The following is an 8,887-nucleotide window of genomic DNA, read 5'->3' as shown; positions in this document are numbered from 1 at the left end:
TTCACCGTGTTAGCCAGGATGGTCTCGATCTCCTGACCTCGTGATCTGCCCGCCTCGGCCTCCCAAAGTGCTGGGATTACAGGCGTGAGCCACTGCGCTTGGCCCTTAAATGTTTTAAATGGAATGGAACCATGGGATTAAAATAAAAGATGCTAACAGGAAGAAGATATAGAATATTTTAAGAAAACAATTCTTCAGAAATAACTTCCAAAGGAAATTCAACCCTGCTTCTGACTTTTCATAAATTTTAAAGTACTGCTTTGATGAAGTATGCTCTTCAGTGCATTTGACAGGGGACCTTGAGACCGTTTCATGAATTATGATGACTGCAGTGTACATGCTGACATTAGAGACTATAGCTGACCCAGCACAGCACTTTGCCTGGAGGACAGGCCACCTAATGAAATCAAAACTTCATCAACAGAGAGAAGTACTAGAGTCATTTATTTCTTCCGGCATCCTAAATTTACCTTTCTTTCTAAACTTGGTGCTTTGCAAAATATCCTTTATGCATAATGTTTCCACAAGAGAAGTGCATTTGGCACCTGAGATCTACTCAGAGCACACCCCAGCTTCCATTGCAAAGCAATGAAAATTAAATATGACATTTTTGGTATCTTTAGCGGTGACTTGGAATACTTGATTAGAACACTGCACGATTCTGCTTTTAAAGTGCAATGAACCTTACATATTAACAAAGACCCTAATCAATAAATACTATCACTGAAATCTGTGAAGTTTTTTTTTTTTTGAGACAGAGTCTTGCTCTGTCACCCAGGCTGGAGTGCAGTGGTGCCATCTCCGCTCACTGCAAGCTCCGCCCCTGGGTTCACGCCATTCTCCTGCCTCAGCCTCCCCAGTAGCTGGGACTACAGGTGCCCCCCACCACGCCTGGCTAATTTTTTTTGTTTTGTTTTGTTTTGTTTTATTTTATATTTTTAGTAGAGACAGGGTTTCTCCACGTTAGCCAGGATGGTCTCGATCTCCTGACCTTGTGATCCGCCTGCCTCCTCCTCCCAAAGTGCTGGGATTACAGGCGTGAGCCCCCTTGCCCGGCCTGTGAAGTTTTAAAAATAGTGTCATCAGCAAACAGTTTTTAAAGAATGAAATGTTGCATTTTACATGTGGGTTGTTAAGAGGAAATTGGAGGATATGGGAAAGCATGGTTTCTGCTTGCTTAGTGTTTCTTTAGAGGACTATGGCTAATGTAAGCAAGCTAGGAGATGGCAACAGAACCCATAAACAGTTCAAGAGATTTCCCTCACAGCAGTCAGTGGATTCTGCGTAGACAGAGATGGAGCATGCCTTCTCACCCCAGGATCAGAGAATTTGTGTGGCCAGAAGGATTTCTGATTCAGTCTCCCTTTGAGGACAGGGATTATTTTTGAAACATCACTGATAGACACTTGTGCAGTCTCTCTCTAAACCCCTCCAGCAATTGGGCTCCTCCCATCATTTTACGGCGGCATAGCCCTGTTGCAGACAGCTCTACTGTTGGAAAATGATTTTCTCCTGAGTTCGTTCTCCTTGTCTGGGACCTTTACTCATTGGTCAGATTCTGGACCACAGAGGACGTGTGCGCCTTCCTCCCTAAGAGAGTTCTTCAGATGTTTGAGGCTGGTTTTATCATGACTTCCCTGTTGGTCTTCAGATTCAATATACCAAGCCCAGTTTGCTGTCTACTTTACATACGAAATTATGTCCTGATGTGTCATTCTCCTTGCCACTGTTCTTTACCTTTGCCCAGTTTGTTACTGTATCCCTCAAAGTGGGACTCAGACTCATTCTCATTCTTCAGTGTAAGCAAAAGAATTGGCATTTAATCACCAACAGTAAATACCTGCATTTTCCATTCTTGCGGGGGAATACAGATTTAAACTTGATACTGCCCAGCTACAGCAAAAGTTTGGTTTCAAAAAAGACTGTCTCAAGGATATGCAATCACTTATTTTCTTGTACTTTTCTTACCACACCACGGGGCCTGGAGCAAAGCTGACCACTGGCAATCTGTGTACTTGGAACCTACTACTTTGGTCCCTAAAGGAATTACTTTCAATAAACTGTATTGGATTTTCTGCTATTTCCTTAAGAAGGAGTAAAAAACATTTAAGCAGCTTACTGTACTTTAAGAATTTCTCCGTATTTCACATTGTATTTGCTCAATGAGGCATCCTGTGAGAAATTTCTCTCAGGATTTTACTGCAAGAAAAATCTACTAACATGTTGCTTCTGGCAAAGAGGATGAAGTTTTAGGTTTTGGAGACTGTGATCTTTTAGCATATTTGTTTCCTTGCCAGGAGGCTCAAAGGTGAATTTGGGACCCACATTACAAATAGTAATAGTGTCTCAGATCATTCTGGCATACATTTTTATGGGTTAACTTCATTCCCAATTTCTTTGCACTGTTCTATCATTATCTTACTTTTGCTGTATTATATCAATCACAAATATTTACATTGTACCAGGAACTGGGAACTCAGGCATAGTCCGCATCCTAACCAGGACTTTCAGTTAAATGGGAAGACAAACCTTTGCTTATTTTCATCCACTTACACTACATATATTATGTAAGCAGCCACAGATGTTTTCTGCACGTTACAAGGTATTCAGGATATATTTGACCAAATAACAAAAGCCATAAAGATGTGTTTTTGTGTATTACTACTCTTTCTTTGAAATGGGAGTATTCAATCTAAAGCTGCATTCTTTTTAAAGAACTAAATGACACCATTGATTCAGATTGAACTTAAATGAAAATGAGTAGATTTTGCTCACTTGGATTTCTGGAAAGCCTTTATGTTTGTTACATTTACATATTACTATGGTAATCTTGATTCTTTTATTCCTAGCATGAACTACCCACTCCCTAAACAAGAACCTCCTAATGTCCTACCCTTATCTTTCAGATTTCTTTACAAACACCATGTCTTGACTTTGGAGCCCCCCTATCAGGTACCTCTTCTCCCAAGACTATTATCATCCTACCTGAATTTCTCTTTCTTCCCCTCAAAGCACTTATCAGTACTTTGCTGAAATCAAGACATTATCTACTCTATTCTCCTGATGTAGCAATCTGGTTAACCTATCAAAATAAGAAATAAGCATTATGTAATGTAATTTTTTTGCTCTTAATGAATTTATGTCATTTTCTAGTAATGATGGTTGTTCTTTCCTTTTTTTTTGAGAGAAAGTTTCGCTCTTTTTGTCTAGGCTGGAGTGCAATAGTGCGATCTCAGCTCACTGCAACCTCCGCCTCCCAAGTTCAAGCGATTCTCCTGCCTCAGCCTCCCAAGTAGCTGGGACTCCAGGCGTGTACCACCATGACTGGCTAATTTTGTATTTTTAGTAGAGATGGGGCTTCACCGTGTTGGTCAGGCTGGTCTTGAACTCCTGACCTGAAGTGATCCACCCGCCTCGGCCTCCCAAAGTGCTGGGATTACAAGCATGAGTCACTGTGCCTGGCCCTCAAGTTTATTATAAATCATTTGCTTAATATTCTGTCTAGAATATTTCTAGGAATTCTTATTGAGCTTATCAATAAGACACTCAGGATATTTTTTCTCTCTCTGGTCATCTGTCATTCATTACATTTTTTCAAGATTTATTAAAATTTATCATACCCCTGAACCTAAAGTAAAAGCTAAAATATGATGAGAAATTATTAATGAAAGTTCTTCAGTTTCATCTTCGAATACTTTGATGCCTTATGATACAAATCTAGATGCAAAAATATGAACTCATTAATAATCAACAATTTTCCAATCTCATATTTTCATTGTTTCTCTTAATCATATTTTTAAAAATCCCTTTTAGTGTAAAAAAAGAAAATCATGCTTTTTTTCCCCCAAGTTTTATTTTAGATAGAGGGGGTACATGTACAGATTTATTACATGGATATATTACACTCTGGTAGTCATCACAGTACCCAGTAGGTAGTTTTTTGAACCATGCCCCTCTCCTTCCCCTTCCCTTTAGTAGTCAGCAGTGTCTGTTATTCTCATGTTTATGACCATGGGTACTCAACATTTAGCATCCACGTATAAGTGAGAACATCCGGTATTTGTTTTTTTTGTTCCTATACTAATTTGCTTAGGACTTTGGCCTCCCGTTCCATCCATGTTGGGACAAAGGACATGATTTCATTCTTTTGTTTGTTTGTTTGTTTTTAGTGGTTGGGTGATCCCAGGGAATTTTATTACTTTATCCCAGAATCTCAGTTGCCTCATCTATAAGTTGGGGATAATAATGGCACCCATTTCATAATTATGAAGATTAAATACATTAAGGAAAACACTAGTATGTGCCTAGCACCTGCTAAACACTCAACAAAGGTCATCTGTACACACTGATGTCTCAAACAGGGACGGAATGTTTAACACAGAAAACAGGAGGTTTTAGCCACTCACTTGTTCTCCTGGCTCCCAAAACATGAGCTGCCTCTCCTCAATTCATCCAAGCCCATCAAGATAGTTGTCCTTGTCCTTAGTCTCCACAGGTGTTCAGTGTGAGCCAACTGCCAGATGGCTTTCATCAGCACAACTGAATAACTCATTTATGCCTAGTGTTCCATTATTGGAACGCTAAGTTTATGGGAGTTATTTATATCCTACTGCTCAAGGTCATTACCAAGATCTGATTTTTCATACAAAAAATTTGTAACCTCCAGCATAAATGGGATAATCAAAGCAATTGTGGCAGTTTTGAGGGGACAAAACTCTGGAGTTTAATCTTCCAGCTTGACTAACTTGGAAGCGTTCCTGTGAATATAAAAGCTCTTGTTGGGGGCGGTGGAGAAGCCGAGATTGGCTCCGCGGCTGTACTTCCAGCTCAAGGCCGGGTCATAGTCCTGCTGCAGGTTCTGCTGCAGGTTCTGCTGCAGGCTGTCGGCCTCCTTCTTGCTGAGGGCCATGTTGGGCCTTGCAGTCGTGCTGGGGAGTGTGGAGAGGGGTGGCGGCTGAACGAAGGGGACAGGTTTTTGAAGCCACCCGTAAGTTTGAGAAACTTCAGTTTCTGTTCCTCGTTCTCAAAATCAGCAGTATCCCACTGGCCAAACTGGGTTCCCCTCCATTTCCTGGTTTCAGAAGCTTCCGTTTTGCCTGACTCGCGATGGATCTCTCCTTGCAACGCCTTTCGCCTCACCTGGTCTATGTGCGCCTCATCCATGTTGCCTTTCTTTTCCAACACCACCTCTAAGTCCGTGTCTGTTTCCTCCTTCCAAGGATCTCTTGCTACTCCACTCTCTTTCCTCTTCTTCTTTTTCTTCCTTTTCAGAGCTGGCTCCTCAATGATTGGCTGCTCTACCTTCTTGGACTTCATCGTTTTCTTTGCGGGGGCCTTAGGGCCATTTCCTATGGCGGTGGATGTATTCCGGATCCTCAACTTTGGCTTCTTTTTACTTCCTTTCCTAGGGCTGCTCTCCATGGACCTGGAAGGCTTAGAGTGGCCTGGGAGGGCGTCTCCCTCCTGGTGGATTTTTTTTTCTTCTTCTTCACCTTCCCACTGTGTTCCCTGGGGCTCTTCTGCTTCCCTTATCTGCCCCAAGGTTGCCTGTTCCTCACCCTTCTTCCCCACTGAGCAGGTGCTGGCAGCATCACCAGCCTTGCAGAATCAAGGATCCTGGACTGAGGGGTCCTGGGCCCCCTTTGTTTCCTTCTTGTGGTTTCCTCTTCACCCTGTCTGAGGTCTGGGGAGGTTTTCACGCCAGAGGCATGGAACATGGCTGGAGGTGACTTCTTCTTTTTCTTTTCCCCACAGAGGAACTCCAAGCGACCAAGCACCTGCTTCCTGGGGCTGGGTGACTTCTCTGGCCGTCTGGCACGCAGCGTGTCAGGTTCTACGTGCTCCTCGCAAAGGGTGCTGACACCCTTCTTTTTCTTCTTTTCTTCACTAGAGACATCTCAGGTACCTTCCCATGGACCACACTTTTAGAGGGGGATGTGGCTCTTATAGGAGAAACATTGGCAAAGTAATCATCATTGTTTAAAATTGAGTATTGAGTCTCTGGTTCTTTGACCACTTTCTTCTTTTTCTCTCTGGGAGCCCAGGGCCCAGGTCTACTTTGTGTGTCTTGGTGATCATTCCGATGGGCCAAACTTCCCCACCTCCACGTGAGAGCCTGCTCCACTGTGACCCCAATTTCATTCTTTTTTATGGCTGTGTAGTATTCCATGGTATATGTGTTCCACATTTTCTTTCTTTCTTTCTTTTTTCTTTTGAGATGGAGTCTCGCACTGTCACCTGGGCTGGAGTGCAATGGTGTGATCTCGGCTCACTGCAACCTCTGCCTGCCAGATTCAACTGATTATCCTGCCTCAGCCTCCTGCTAGGATTACAGGTGCCCATCATCAGGCCCAGCTAATATTTTGTATTTTTAGTAGAGATGGGGTTTCACCACACTGGCCAGGCTGGTCTCGAACTCCTGATCTCGTGATTCACCTGCCTTGGCCTCCCAGAGTGCTGGGATTACAGGCATGAGCCACTGTACCTGGCCTCCACATTTTCTTTATCCGATCCACCACTGATGGGCAGCTAGTTGACTCCATATTTTTGCTGTTGTGAATAGTGTAGCAATGAACATAGGAGTACATGTGTCTTTTTGGTGTAATGATCAATTTTCCTTTGGGTATATACCCAGTAATGGTATTGCTGGGTCAAATGGTAGCTCTCTGTTTTAAGTTCTTTAAGAAATCTCTAAACTGCTTTCTGTAGTAGCTAAACTAATTTAGCTTCCCACAGATAGTATATAAGTGGTCCCTTTTCTCCACAGCCTCACCAGCATCTGTTGTTTTCTGACTTTTTAATACTAGCTGTTCTGACTAGTGTGAGATGAAATATCATTGTGGTTTTCATTTGCATTTTGTGGTGGAAAATCAGACTTTTTGATGGAAAATTAAGAATAGGTTAGGATTTTAATAGCTCTGATCTCTTGGTGTTAATGTAACAATACTGACCACCAACAAGTAGGATTATTTCTTCTCTATTCCTGTAATTTTAAAAAGTCCTTTTTGGGGACAGGGGAATGTTGTGGTTTATCTGGCTTTCAGCTCATTTGAAATTACTCTTGATGACTGTGGTTTTTTAAATTGTTAAAAATATGCTGTTAGTTACATGTCTTCCATTTTCTCAATATTTAAAAACACAGAGTAAAAAATCTGAGTTCTTTGGAGAATTGCTGTGTGAACAAGATTGGTTTATTCCTATGTTCTTTCTGGCTTCTGTTTTTTTTGGTGCATGTGTCACAACATATTGCTCTGTTGCCCACACTGGTGTACAGTGGCCAGATCATATAGCTCACTGCAGCCTTGAACATCTGGGCTCATGCAATCCTCCTGCTTCAGCCTCCCAAGTATCTAGGACCACAGGCACATGCCACCATGCCCGGTTATTTAGACAAACATTTTTGTAGCAACAGAGTCTCACTGTGTTGCCCAGGCTGGTCTAACTATTGATCTAATGTGATCTTCCTGCATTGGCCTCCCAAAGTGCTGGTATTACGGGTGTGAGCCACTGTGCTTGACTTCTTGCTTTTCTTACAGGCCTTCTCTGGGGCTTCAAATTTCTTGTTTTTACTGTTATTAAAAAAAATTGTTGGGATTGGTTCCAAGATGGACAGATAGCAACAGCTCTGGTCTGCAGCTCCCAGCGTGATCAACACAGAAGATGGGTGATTTCTGCATTTCCAACTGAGGTACCTGGTTCATCTCATTGGGACCGGTTGGACAGTGGGTGCAACCCATGGAGGGCGAGCTGAAGCAGGACAGGGCATCGCTTCACCCAGGAAGCACAAGGGGTTGGGAGATTTCCATTTACTAGCCAAGGGAAGCCATGACAGACTGTACCTGGAAAATCAGGACACTGCCTCCCAAATACTGGGCTTTTCCAATGGTCTTAGCAAATGGCACACCAGGAGACTATATCCCGTGCCTGGCTTGGTGGGTCCCACACCCATGGAGCCTTGCTCACTGCTAGCGCAGCAGTCCGAGATCAAACCGTGAGGCAGCAGCCTGGCTCGGGGAGGGGCATCCACCATTGCTGAGGCTTGAGTAGGTAAACAAAGTGGCCAGGAAGCTCAAACTGGGTGAAGCCCACCGCAGCTCAACAAGGCCTGCCTGCCTCTGTAGACTCAACCTCTGGGAGCAGGACATTGCTGAACAAAGGCAACAGAAACCTCTGCAGACTTAAACGTCCCTGTCTGACGACTCTGAAGAGAGCAGTGGTTCTCCCAGCATGGTGTCTGAGATCTAAGAATGGACACACTTGCCTCCTCAAGTGGGTCCCTCACCCCCATGTAGCCTAACTGGGAAACACTTCCCAGTAGGGGCCGACTGACACCTCATACAGCCAGATGTCCCTCTGGGATGAAGCTTCCAGAGGAAGGATCAGGCAGCAATATTTACTATTCTACAATATTGCTGTTCTGCAGCCTCTGCTGGTGATACCCAGGAAAACAGGGTCTGAAGTGGACCTCTAGCAAAATCCAATAGACCTACAGCTGAGGGACCTGACTGTTAGAAGGAAAACTAAAAAACAGAAAGGAATAGCATCAACATCAACAAAAAGGACATCCATACCAAAACCCCATCTGTAGATCACCATCATCAAAGACCAAAAGTAGATAAAACCACAAAGGTGGAGAGAAACCAGAGCAGAAAAGCTGAAAATTCTAAAAAGCAGAGCACCTCTTCTCCTCCAAAGGATTGCAGCTCCTCACCAGCAATGGAACAAAGCTGGATGGAGATGACTTTGACGAGTTGGCAGAAGTAGGCTTCAGAAGGTCAGTAATAACAGACTTCTCTGAGCTAAAGGAAGATGTTCAAACCTATGGCAAGGAAGCTAAAAACCTTGAAAAAAGATTAGACAAATGGCTAACTAGAATAAACAGTGTAGA

General features: G+C 43.2%; 1 protein-coding gene and 1 pseudogene across 3 annotated transcripts in view; both read right to left on the bottom strand.

Annotated features, from left to right (window-relative positions):
- KCNQ5 (potassium channel, voltage gated KQT-like subfamily Q, member 5) overlaps positions 1–8,887 on the bottom strand; it is a 565,034-nt gene that overhangs the window by 207,595 nt on the left and 348,552 nt on the right. The gene's annotated exons all lie outside the window — the stretch shown is intronic.
- LOC105544544 lies at positions 4,724–6,078 on the bottom strand (annotated as a pseudogene).

The sequence above is a fragment of the Mandrillus leucophaeus genome, unplaced genomic scaffold (assembly GCF_000951045.1).
Source record: "Mandrillus leucophaeus isolate KB7577 unplaced genomic scaffold, Mleu.le_1.0 Scaffold300, whole genome shotgun sequence".
Classification (NCBI taxonomy): domain Eukaryota; kingdom Metazoa; phylum Chordata; class Mammalia; order Primates; family Cercopithecidae; genus Mandrillus; species Mandrillus leucophaeus.
Note: the sequence above shows the minus strand (reverse complement) of the source record. Positions and strands in the feature narration are given on the sequence as shown.